The sequence below is a fragment of the Chinchilla lanigera genome, unplaced genomic scaffold, assembly GCF_000276665.1.
Source record: "Chinchilla lanigera isolate Chin_1 unplaced genomic scaffold, ChiLan1.0 scaffold00027, whole genome shotgun sequence".
In the NCBI taxonomy this organism is placed as follows: Eukaryota; Metazoa; Chordata; class Mammalia; order Rodentia; family Chinchillidae; genus Chinchilla; species Chinchilla lanigera.
Genome location: NW_004955428.1, coordinates 12,918,328 through 12,930,050, shown reverse-complemented (window position 1 = coordinate 12,930,050; position 11,723 = coordinate 12,918,328). Strand labels below are relative to the sequence as shown.

The 11,723-nt window shown below is 42.6% G+C and overlaps 1 pseudogene; it reads right to left on the bottom strand.

Moving 5' to 3' along the window:
* Positions 1-357: 357 nt before the first annotated feature.
* LOC102003162 lies at positions 358-10,064 on the bottom strand (annotated as a pseudogene).
* Between the last annotated feature and the right edge of the window lie 1,659 nt (positions 10,065-11,723).

Below are 11,723 nucleotides of genomic sequence, written 5' to 3'. Positions count from 1 at the left end.
CCTGGCTGAAAATTTAATTTATTTCATCAATAAACTTGTAGGCAAAGTTGGGGAAGCTCAGAAGGCATATCTAGGTCTTCTAAAAGTAAAATGTGCAAATACACTCCCACCAAATTGGAGAAAAGCATTGAATTTTTAAAAACTAAAATTATATAGTCTCTCATCTGCATGATGAACCCTGATGTATCCGTCAGCCTGCTTAATAATTACCAGCCCGGAGAAAATTAATTTCATCTGCCTGTTCCCTCTCCCACCCTAGGATCATTGAGAAGCTGATCAGATATTGTATCATTTCAGCATGCCTCTCTAAAAGATAAAAATTTCTTTAGAAAAAGAAACAAAAACCAAACAACTGAATTTCTCTTGCCACGCAAAGAAATTATCAGCATAATTCATCAACATATAGAACACTGAAAATACCAATAGTATTGCAAATCAATAATCACAATTTTATTCCATCAGTTCCTTTGTCCTATACAATTAATGCTGGTTCAGTAGGGTCTTGTTTCACAAAGTTATCAGCTTCTAGAACAAAACCAAAAGGAGTCCTGCAAGTCCTGACTTAGTTCCCAGTACGGTCTGAAAGCTGTCTAAAGGAAGTCAGCTTAGAAGCTTACATTTAGAAGTCCATTCTTTCAAGTATCAACACTTCAGAATACCCAGAGCTGTCATTTCCACGAGTCATTTCATGATTGTCTTATTGAAGATCTGATCTCTGGTTTATTACTTATAACAGAGCCTAAAGGCAAGCACAGGAGAAAAGCAGAAAAAATCTGTTAGACTGGATGGCTGTGGTTAATTTATTACAATAACCAGCAATGCCAGATGGAGAACAAAGCTGTCTAACGCATGAGTGTTTTGTAAGGATTTGATCAATGTTTCCCCTCAAGGGTGAGAATCGATTATGGACAGCAAGGGTCTTACAAAATCTTCAAGACTTTCCTGTATACAGTCTCTGAACTACTTGTATCAGCAACATTTTACCTGCACAACCTTCACGCGGGGGAGGCTGTGCACCCTTTCTGGTTGGCCAACTCTTTTGACACGACTTTTGCAAGAGCACTGAGCTACTTGACAAACTCAATTATTTCTAACATTCTCTTTTTCATAAGGTGAAAGAGAAAATCTCTGTGATTTTTCCATAGGTTCTCTGGGACTCATCAAGGTAGTTTTCAGTGTAAAGTTTATTCTTTTCTAAAGTTAGGGTCTGATACTAGGGAAACAGAAGCTACAGATTTAGCGGGCAAGATGGTAAGATCAAGAGCTCCTGAAAAATCTAAGGCCACTATTTCATATTTTCAGAGAAGCACAGAAGTAGGTAAAACAATGTTAAAGACTTTTAAGGTCTTTGAGAGGTGAAGAGATCTTGTTCTTTGTAATCATGGACATGATAAAATCGACACAAAGCACAGAAAATGGTGCAATATAATCTGTACTATCTGGGTTTATTACACAATATGTAAATAATAACTGCTTATTACCTCTCATTAGGAGCTCTATGACTGGGGATGGGTGAAATGTCCTAAAATTGCACCATGGTGAGGATTAGCATCTTTGACTCTGTGAATATATTAAAGGACACTTTACACTTCAAAGGGGTCAATTGTATAGTATGTAAATTATTGCTCAATAAAGCTATTATTTTTTAACAAGTTAACAAAAGGAGCTCAATTTATTATTATAGTACAGGAAAAGCCAAGTTCTATTTTTGCATTAATTCAATATTTGGCAATAAAGGCGTCCAAGTTCTTTTTAAAAAATTATCTTTTGAACAAACCCATCAAAACTAAGAAAACTTTGCCAAAATGTTAACATATTTCATTACTTCTTTTCAGATAAGCAAGACAAATATGGTTTACTTTCAGCAAACCTTCTAGAGTTTTCTATACGCACTTGCATTTTGTCTTTCCTTCTTAATTCATATTCTAGAACTGATGTTTTCCTTTAGAGCAAACTACTTATATTTGCCCTGAAACACAGACAAAAATTCTGTTACTTTGGGAATCTTATTATATTTCTCAACACTATTGCAACTGTTTGTATGTAGGTCCCTATGTATGGCTGGAGATTGAACCCAGGGCCTTCCTACTGAGCTACTCCCATGGCTCTTCATTTTTTGAGATGGGGTCTTGCTAAGTTTCCCAGGTTGGTCTTGAATTTGTGATCTTCCTGCTTCAGCCTCCCCAGTGCTGGGATTACAGGTGTGTGTCACCATACCCTGCCATACACTTTTAATCATCAATATTATCTATAACTTTGAACAAACTACCCAGTATATATTTCATGGAGAGAACTTGGAGATGAATAATTGGTAACAGAGTGTTATATAAAAGAAAAACGAACACATTCATTAATATGACCCACAAGTATACCACTCAGTAGCACTGTAAAATAAAAAACTCATGTATGTATATTTTTAAAGCTGTGTTTAGAAACCAATGTTTTTGTCTTCTATTATAGAAATTATCTAGGTTGTAAAGATTAATTATTAACTTAGTTAGTCCAAGATTTAAAAATTAACCCAAAAATATCAGAAATTATGTTTAGCAAACATACTATAGAATACGATTGCTGATACCTAAAAAATTGTCAACATTATAATTCAATCTGGTTCAACCCATAATTTTATGTATTTCATAATCATTAACATTATTAAGTACTAATGTTAGTTTCTTTCATCAATAAACCAGTATATAACATCGAGGAAGTTCAGAAAGCAAACCTAGATCTTCGAAATATTAAAATGCACAAAGGCACTATACATAACACACTAAAGTCAGAGGTAAAATTGTCTTTTCTTAGATCAAAATGATAAATTAGACTGATATATCCAGAGATTTACTATTGTTGTGCATTGTATCTTATACATCTATATAATGACCATAAAAAATTGCTTCTCAGCACTTTCTAAAAGATTTTTTATTAAAAATCTAGAGCATTTAGAGTATTAAAAATTTAGTTTATTACTTAAGAATTCTAGAAATACTAGATGTTTGCCAGTCAACTACAACAAAATATCTTAAATTTAAAAGACCTTATAATTTATTAGTAAATTCCCAAGATAAGAAACCATTTTACACACACAATGAGAGAGGAAAGCTTTACTCAGTTACAGAGAGCTGGCTGGCTTCTGCTTTATAACCCCGGCCACAGACCAGGAGTAAGCGCTGAAACAAAGAACTCAGCATTCCCATTTTCCTTTCTAGTGGGCACAAAATATTATCTTAATTAATTTGAGCTCACAAGTAGACCAAAAAACAAGACCGACAAACTGGCTTCGCTTTCCTCTCTCTCCTGATAAAGTACAACCCCATTATCCGTATTACACAGGTCATCAGATGGTCACATCATAAAACCAAATGACTTGTAGCAATCGGCCACTGCATACCAGAAGCACGTGCATACACATGCATGGCCATCTCTTCACCATGAAATTAAGCATGGGTGGTTCATTGGCTGCCACCATGGAATTAAGAAGCACTTAGCAGTCCTCATTGTAGTTCTAGAAAAGGACCTGGCTTTAACTGTAAATTTGATAAGAGACTCTTTAGGTTACTCAGTTAATGTTGATTTGAGATAAAAATACAAAATCACTAGTGTTTGGCCTCAGGTGTTAAAAAAGGTGTAGGAGGCAGATATAGCTACCAAGGCTCTCAGATGACAAATTCTAATACGTAGCCTTTGTCTACTTTTATGGTGTAAATTCTCCCATCATGGTTATTTTCATGTTATCAACACAATGTCTTGATTGCAGAACCGGGAAAAGATGCCTGCCTTTGGACCTCACAAAGTAGTATAGTCTGGTTCCAGGACGTAGCTGTGCTTGACCGTAAGTTAGCCAAAACAGACAGACTCGCAGGCGTGGCCACAACACAGAAACAAAACACAAAATCAGAAATCAGAAAGGAAACGGTGAGAAATGCAGAGTTAGCCATTTGGGACTCACTTTGAAAGACAGGAAAAGATGTGCCTGGGTTTAATTAGACCATGAGGCACACTTTCCAAGCCCTGCAGTTTAATGGCACCAGCAGGTGAGGATATCAGTGGTTCTTCCCAAGTAATCCCAGTACTCAGTACTTCATAAGACAGCTTGTTGGATTTGTGAACAACTCTCATAGTTAGAAAGCTTTTCTTTATACTCAGCCAAAAATCTATTTTCCTATAGCTTCCAACTAGAGGGCTTAGTTATGCTCTTGGGAAACATTCAAAATAAATCAAATCCTTTTTTCATTCAATGAACTTTCAATATCAAGTGCAATTATTTTAGGATTGAAGACATGGTGCAGCCCGTTTGTTTTGCAGATAAAGTAACTGAGAACCAGAGAGGTTAATGATTTTTCCCTGTTCATACAGCACTGCAATTTGTCACATTTGATGGAATCATTGATAAAGTTTTAAAATTGTCTCTGGGTCTGGTGGCACATAGCTACAATCCCAGCACTTTGGGAGGTTGAGACAGGAGACAAGTTCTTGTTCATCCTGGATGACTTAGTGTATTAGTGAAACTCTGTCTCAAAACAAAAAGTTTTAAAAGGGCTGGAGGTGGAACTCAGTGCAAAGGCCCTGGGTTCAATCTCCAGTACTGCAGGAAAAGAAAGTAAATTCTCACAACATACACCTCTTGAGTTTCCACTCCTTAAACCTACTAGTAGTTCATTTAACATGGGTTTTGTTTTTCTTTTGGTTTTGGTTTGGTTTGGTGTGATTTGGTTTGGCTTGTTCTTTTGAGACAAGGTCTCACTATGTATGTAGTGCAGGCTGCCTTGAACTTGCTTATGTAGCCCAGGCTGATCTTGAACTCATGGTGATCATCCTGCCTCAGCCTCCCAAGTGCTGGGATTACAGGCATGCACCACTATACCCAGTTTAATATGTTTTTAAAAACATCTCATCTTAGTTGCCCTCTTTCTGTATGTCTCTGTTTCAAAAGTGCCATTCTTAAAACAAGGTACTCATGGTCTAATCAAATGCCACAGTTATCAACTGATTAGTGAAGTGTATGTTCTCAATTCTCAAGATATTAATATTTTGTTAGCTGTGTGGACAAGTGCTTCATCTTTGTGTGTGTGTGTGTGTGTGTGTGTGTGTGTGTGTGTGTCTGAGACAGCATCTTGCTATGCAGTTCAGGCTGGCACTGAACTTACTTTGTAGCCCAGGCTAGTCTTGAACTTGCAAAGATTCTCCTGCCTCAGCCTCCTGAGTGTTGGGATTACAAGCGTGTGCCACCACACCCAGCTAAGTGCTTCACTTTTTAACTCATGTCCTTGTCATATAATTTTCAAAAGTTAAAGGCATGACTTTCATAAAAATACAGAATGAATATTTGTCAAAAATTCACTCAATTCATTAATTAATGAGAGAACAAACAGGGATAATAAAGTTGGCTTTAAAACACTTGAGAAACTAGGTCTTACATAGTTGTTTTAAGCTAGGAAAAAACCTAACAAAACAATAAAGTATAACTTTTGAAGTTATTTTGTCCACTTGAGGAAAATCTTTTGTATCACTAGAATGTAAAAATCTGTAAGTTAACACGTATTTCACACTGTCTTGGAGGTCAATGCCACTGAATTACAAAGCCAAACAAGGCACACCCTCCTAGAAAATTAAAAAAATCCCTATGAGCCTCTTATACAGTGTTATCCTGACCTTGAAAGGACATACAGTTCTCTTTTTCTTTTGCTTTATCTTTAAGTATCACCAAACATTTCTTAACATCATTTTTACTATGAATCACTGTTTGATCAATCTCCCATAACATATTAAACCATAATAACACTGGACTTTTACATTTATTTATATGCAGTTATTTCTATCTATTATTCTGATTTATCTTCCCTCCTATTGCAAAATTCTTTTCTGTATAGCCATGATAAATGATATTCAATGTTGAAGAGCTCTCTACTTTGTAAGGTAGCTAAATATATTGTTGGAAACTGTAGTTCTTACTAAGGACTGGTTTATACTGGCAGAGATATGCTCCTGTAACTTTTACCCACCAAAGATTGACATTAAAGAATAGAAAAACTAGGCAGAGCATTAATTGAAAAGGGAGGCTAAAATATCACTAAAATTATGTGTCACTCCTCCTGTAATTGAGGATCATGTAAATGGAAGTAGACAGTGCTCTCAAAGGAAAATTCAAAAACATATTCCCTGTTTTGCTGAATTGAATATTTTTGGGAGGCAAGTGCATAAGTAGCACAAGGCAATTAAGAGTTGGTCTCCCAACTTGGACTCTTGCCCAAAGATGCGGTCAACTGAAATTCCAAACCCAACAATGCCACACTGTTTACTAGGAACAGGTAGTTTATTGTATTATCTAAATCATAGATCTTTGACTAAGTCATAATTTTTCCATTCAGACATTTGTAAAATAACCAAAGAAGATTATAATACCCTAAGTATTGGATAAAGGAAGGAAATGTGTGCTTACGAAAAACTCAGATGAAGGAACTCCCAAATATAACTAGACAGAATTCTTAACAATAGACATGTAGGTTATACGTATTCTTACTTAGTGAGTGTGAGTGACTTATGCTATCCAGTGATGAGTGACATAAAAACTGGAAAAAATTTCAAAAAGTTAGTATTTTATTGTTATGTTACCACATGTAATAAATCCTTTATTTCGAGCATAAAGAGCTATATATGCTTTATTAGTAGAAAAAAATTCTCCCCACTCTTGCCAGATACATGTTTAAGAAATACTGGAGGGATATAGGTTTGTATTGTTGCCAGGTTCTAAGCCCATGGGCTCTGCTGATTGGTTCCAGTTCTAACATCTGGAGCCATGCAAATTAAGTTGAATCCAGTTTCCATATGAATGACCTTCAAATACTTAAAAGCAGTTAGTTACCTGATCTTCTTGCAGCATTCTCTTCTCTGGATGAAGTCAGAACATCCCTCTGTGGAATGGCTTCACGATCTGTCACGTTCATTATTACCTTCCTGTGGAGGCGTTCTATTTTGCCAGTGTGCCCAAGTGTGACTCCTGGTATTGAACACAACATAACAAATGTTTGATGCCACATTTACAACAAGCAGTCTTCTAGCTCAACCTGTTTTGCCAACTCTGTGGTAAAATAACAAGGGAAGTTAAGAGAAAAAAACGTCCCACAACTCTCTTTTTTTCCCAATAGATTACTACTTTTATTTACATAACTCTTACATGCAGTATGTACAGTGTAACAGACCATAAAATTACAGTACTGTAGTATACAGTACAATCAGAAAGAATTACAGTACTGTACTGCAGAAGAAACCACCATAGGCTGCACTACAGCTCACCTTCCTACATCTCTTTAATGGAATGGCTTAGTGTCTTAAACTACTGTACTGCAGAAGAAACCACCACAGGCTGCACTACAGCTCACCGTCCTACATCTCTTTAATGGAATGGCTTAGTGTCTTAAACTTCCTGGAGCCACATCCGTCGGGCTGGAGCTGGATGTGGTCAGGGTGGGGGCGGGGGGCATTAGAACTTCAGGCTGAAGCCAGGGCCAGCAGCCGAGGGCCCCTGCTTGGTGGTGGTGAGGTGGAAGCCCGTCTCCTTCAGGTTGTCGTCACCCAGCTGGCTGCAGCCCAGGCCGCCCTCTGGGGGCCGCGGGCTCGTGCCGCGCTTCACCCGCAGCTGCTCGCTCTTGGCAGGCAACGTGCGGAACGTGGAGAGGTCGGTGGGGAGCGGAGTCGCGCGGAAGTACTCGTGCTTGAGGCCGTCCTCTGCGTTGATCCTCCTCCTAGGGAAGTAGGTCAGGAACTTGTTCATGAGGTCAAAGCCTTGGTCTGACAGCAAGACCCCAAAGCGCTTGCGGAGGTTGTTGTAGGGGTACTTGCTCAAGGTCATCTTCTTCACTGCGGGGAGGTTATTGTACCCTGGCCAGATCTTCTCACTGGGGGTCCCCAGGTCCTTAAAAACTTTGTTAATTTGATCGATTTCTGACTTGCCAGGGAACAGGGGCTTCTGTGTCAGTAGCTCCCCAAAGATGCAGCCCACGGACCACATGTCAACAGCCGTGGAATACTCCTTGGCACCCAGCAGCAGTTCTGGGGCACGATACCATAGGGTCACCACGACAGGGGTGTAGGCCTTCAGAGGTGAGCCATATTCCCGAGCCAACCCGAAGTCGCCCACCTTGAGGATGCCGCCACGGCTCAGCAGCAGGTTGGATGTTTTGAGGTCCCGATGCAAGATCCAGTTGTCATGCAGGTGTTTCACTCCACGGAGCAGCTGGATCATTAGGGTCTTCACCTCCCCTGGCAGGAAGGGCTCGTTCATGGTCTCCATCAGGCTCTTGAGGTCGTGCTCAACATAGTTCATCACGATGTAGATTTTGTCCATGTTGCTGCCTACGACGATCTCCCTGACGGTGACGACGTTGGGATGCTGGGCCTTGAGCATGGTGTTGATCTCTCTCAGAGACGTGATCGGGAACCCCTCCTTCTCCTTCTCCATCTTCAACCGCTTCAGAGCCACAATTTCATCTGTCTTCTTGTCCCTTGCTCTGTAGACCACCCCATAGGTGCCCTCCTCAATCCTGTTCAGACACTGGAAATCCTCCACACTGCGGCAGCCCTGCAGGGCCGGCAGGTACTTGGGCAGCTCCTGCTTGAGTTCGATAGGCGACAGAGCTGGGGAATCAAGCACATAGTCATCTTCAGTTGGGGCGCTGCTCTGCAGGGTTCCCTCACCCACTTCTTCTTCCCCTTCCTCACTGTCCCCCGAGTCTCGGTCAAATAGCGACTCGACCATGACGTGGTTTTCATTCTCTTGCTCTTCACCTTCACTCATCTCTTCTTGGCTCACTTCTGCAGACTGCCCCGAGGCCTCGTCGGAGTTGCTCCCTGTCTCCTCCGCCTTCTCTGCTTCCTCCTCCTCTGATCCTGAGCCGGACTCTGCTGAGGAGGTTTCAGCCCAGCTGGTTTTCCTCTCGCTGTCGCTGATGTCCTGCAGGTCGGACAGCAGGTCTCGTTCTTCAATTTTTTCTTCTTTCACTGGCTTCCGGCTGTCCCCCAGCTCGAAGCGCTCCCGTGGTGGTCGCACAGGGCTGCAGCTCCAGCAGCTGCCTTTCCCCTTGTCGCCAAGGTCCTCCCTCAGGGTGCGGCGGTGTGCAGAGCCTTCCCTGAGGGCCTCGCGCTCCTTGCGCCGCTCCTCCGCCCTCCGCTCCAGCTCCTTCTGCTCCCGCTGCTCCCTCATCTTGAGCTCTAGCTCCCATTTCCTCTCTAAGGGCTCCAGGCGGGCCGGCTCTCTCCCGGAGTGCTCCCTTGCCATCTTCTGCCGCTTCCGTCTCTCCCACTCGCAGCGGGCTTTGTCCTGCTCCTCTCGGTGGCGCTTCTGACGTTTGTGTTTCCGTTTCTTCTCTTTCACTCTGGCGTGCTTCCCCTCTTCTGCTGCATGGCTACGATGACTATGCTTTTCTTTTCTGTCTTCATACTTCCTGTGAGGGGCCTTTTCTTTCAGAGACATTTGCTGGGGTGGTTTCATAGCCAGAGAATCATCTTCCTCTCCTCTGTCTTCCATACAGTCCTCTCTTCGGTACGGTGAATTCCTGACTGTGATCTCCATGCAGTCATCTCTCAGCTCCCCCTCCTCAAGGGAATCCCGGTTGGAATCCCGGTCATCAGAAAATTTTAAGCGTTTTATCTCTGCTTTCTCCTCTTGTTCCTTCCTTCGTTTCTTTTCCTGGAGAATTTCATCTAAAGTTTTCACTTTCCAAGAGTCCTTTTCATCACCCATTTTAGTTAAAACACTGACGCGAGCGCGGGGCTCCTGCTTCCTCGGGTTCAGCCACGCAAACGTGAAGCTCAGCACGGCAGGGGTTGGCTCCCGGGAGCGCCTGGGCCCGCCACCTCCTCCACCCGAAGCTCCACGAGGGGCGAGACCCTGGGCCGCTGTCGGTGTCGCTGTTGCTGTCGGTGTCGCTGTTGCTGTCGGTGTCGCTGTTGCTGTTGGTGTCGCTGTCGCTGTCGCTGTCGGTGTCGCTGAGGTAGCCGCTGCGGATGAAGCTGCCTCTGCTGCCACCACCGCTGCCGCCAGCGTACTGCCCACAGCACCCGAGGTCAGGTCGAGGAGTAATAGCTCCAGGCTGAAGGCGGGGTTTAGGAGGCGGGGTTTAGGAGGCGGACCACTGACGTGGCAGACCAGGATTGGGTGAGAGGGTGGGAAAACGGAACAGGATATTACAAAATGGGAAGTAGGCGGTCCTAATTAGACTTGGCGGGAATAAGGGTGGAGCTTAGCACCTGACCTTCAGTGGCCCCGTCATATTGGCTTGGCGCCATAGCACATGACCTCCAGCGCCATATTGGCTGGACGCCATAGTGACTCAGCAGAAATTACAGTGAGGCGAGAAGCCCATCAGTAAAGAGGAATACTAAAGCATCAGAGTGTACCATTTGTAGGAAGTCACAACTACCTTTTGTTAGCCTGCCCTGCAGTAGACATGAAATGAGATTACACCTGTAAGGATTTCATTAGGGGAAATGGCTGTGTGAAAGAAAACAGGGAAGGGGCTGTGGAAGTTGGTGAGCTACCACAGACTGAGACGCCAGTGAAACCTGAATGAAGGAGATGGAGCCATAAAATCTAAGAATGTCAGCAAAGCCACAGGGACATCCTTGAGCCAAAGTTCCAGGGCAGGGGGACTCCCCATGTCTCCTCGGAATCTGCCTCAGCATCTGGGCATGCTCAGTCATTAGAAAGAGCTGACACTGGGAGTCAGGGCGTCAAAACAGAGCAGTAGCTGGGCTCTTGGTCAGTTAAGCTTAATGTTACAAGGTAAAATATAGAACACCCAGTTCAATTTGAATTTCAGATGAACAATGCATACATTTTTCATGTGTTAGTCACCTTTCTGATGCCTCAGTGAAATACCTGCCATTTACGATTTAAAGTAGGAAAGGATCATTGTGGCTCACAGTTCGGAGACAGGCCATGGTGGTTCCAAGGCAGAAATATCCTGGCAGAAGGATGTGGTGGAGCAAAGCCTCTCACCTCATGGCATCCAGGAAGCAGATAGAGCCAGGAAGAGTCCATGAAGAAGGGGCCAGGGACAAAATAAAGGCTTCCAAGCTATTACTCAGTGAATAGCCTCAGCCAATTAGACGCAGTCTCCCTGTAAGCCCACTGGGCTGTAAACACATCAATGGATTAATCCACTTGATGAAATCAAAGCCCTCGTGATCAACCCAGTTACAAAAATCCCATCAGCTGGCAACTGGGCCCTCAAGACAGTGTGCCTTTGGGAGGGCATTTTGGGTCCCAACCATAATAGGAAATCTATCCTAAATATTGCATGGGGTGAAATTATACTAAATAATTATATGATTTTCAAACTTACCTGGCAGCTGTCCTGGTTTGTGCCTGCTAAATCTAACAACTGTAGTAATATTTCCTCCAGTTAAAGGTTTGAGAGGTGCATTTGAATAGCCACCACACACTTCCTGGCCTGAGAGAAGAAAGGAGGTGAGAAATTTTTTAAACTTCATAATTTAGAGGAGGCCACTGAGAAGCTGAAACTCAGACATCTAAGGAAGGGGCTCCCACCAGCTGGTGCTAGGGGGGCTGTAAGGGGATGAAACTAGTTTGTAGCTGGAAAACTACAAAGTGAATTTTACTGCTGCAGTGGGAAGGAACTACCTCAGAGATGAAGTACTGCTGGGGTAGTACTCACAGGAACTACAGGAAGATGGAACCAACACAAAGCACAGAGAGCAGGTCCCTC